The following is a 1,774-nucleotide window of genomic DNA, read 5'->3' as shown; positions in this document are numbered from 1 at the left end:
TCCTCTGTCTTTGTAATAACCTTTTGCATTCTTCCTGGATGATAATCTTGATATCCTCCTACAACTCATCTAGTCTTCGCTTATTGGTGTTCAAGGCCTCAAACCTGTTCCTGAGATGGTTCTGAAATTCAGGTGGGATCGGCTCAAGGTCATACTTTGGTTCCCATGGATTTTATTTCATTTTACTTAGCTTCAGTTTGAACTTGCATATGAGTAGTTGGTGGTCTGTTCTACAATCAGCACCTGGCCTAGTTTTCACAGCTGACACTGAGTTTCTCCAGTGGTTCTTTCTATAGATGTAATCAACCTGATGCTTCTGCATACCATCAGGTGAAATCCATGTGTGTAAACTGCATTCATGTTTCTTATAAAACATATTTTCAATGAATAAGTCGTTGATTATGCAAAATTCATTCTATCTCCAGCTTCATTTCTGTCACTGAGTTCATGTTTGCCACCTACTGACTCTTCTTCTTTGTTCCCAACTTTTGCATTCCAGTCACCCATTATTAATACATCTCGATTGCATGTTCAATCAATCTCTGACTGTAAAATTTGGTAGCAATCTTCTATTTCCTCTTCTTTGGCTCTAGTTGTTGGTGAATATATCTGAATGATAGTGGTATTTACTGGACTTCCTTGTATTTGTATGGCTATTATCCTGTCCCTCACAATATTTTATATCAATACATATCTAGAAATGACTTTTTTAATTTGAAAGCAATCCCATTTTTCTTCACCTTTTCATCTCCATAGTAATATATCATATGATAGTCTGACCCAAAATGCCCCATGCCAGTCCATCTCATTTTGGCGATACCTAGTATGTCAATATTTATGCATTCCATTTCTTCCTTAACAATATCTAATTTTCCTAAATTCATGGTTTTCCTATTCCATGTTCCAATCACTAGTGTCTGCCTACAACTGTTCTTCTTCCTTTGTATTTCCATACTTGAAAGTTCTGCCACAGTTGCCCTGTTAGTCTACATGTGTTCTATTGTCTATAGGGTTTTCAGAGGCCTGCTATTTCGGAAGTGGATGGCCAATCCTTCTTCCTAGTCTGTCTTAATCTAAATGCTCAAATTTAGAGAAGCATGTGACGGACAAGCATTTTACGGGAAAAAAAGCGGGTAAAAAATATTTCCCCAACTGTGGAATTAACCAATACATTCAGTGTTGTCCCTGTTCTTTGTACAAGTGTCTTGACCCACTTACTGACTCCCTGCTCCACCATCCACCAGCATCCCCTTCCACTCGCACCACTCCCTTCAACACCTATCTCCCATTGCCCAACCTGTGGTCTGATAGCTTCTATCTCAAGCTTTATGGGCTTCTGTGATTCCAAACGTTTCAGCTGCTGAAAATTTCTCTTTTCCATTGTCTCTTGAGTTTAGAGATATTGTTTCCCAAGTGAGGGTGGTGTGTCCTGAAAATCTGGTATATAGATTGTTTTCATATATTCTTCCTTCTTGAATTATTTGTTCAGCATATGCAGCTTTCAAAATGGATTAAAGTTTAACATTAAAAAAAATCAATGGTTCTCATCTCTGAGCCAATTGACAGCATCATGATTCTCATCTCTGAGCCAATTGACAGCATCATGATGGATGGTGAAGATATTGAGATTGTTAACAGCTTTCATTTGCTCAGCTCCATAATCACCATTCTTGATACCAGCAGACAGGAAATCAACAGACAAATTGCACTGGGAAAGTCAGCTGTCAGAGACCTATTCAGAGTACTGAAGAGCAACGAAGTCAGTCTGGAGTCT

This window comes from Elephantulus edwardii, unplaced genomic scaffold, assembly GCF_000299155.1.
Source record: "Elephantulus edwardii isolate Elephantulus edwardi_28Jun2011 unplaced genomic scaffold, EleEdw1.0 scaffold00085, whole genome shotgun sequence".
NCBI lineage: Eukaryota > Metazoa > Chordata > Mammalia > Macroscelidea > Macroscelididae > Elephantulus > Elephantulus edwardii.
This window is presented reverse-complemented; position numbering follows the sequence as displayed.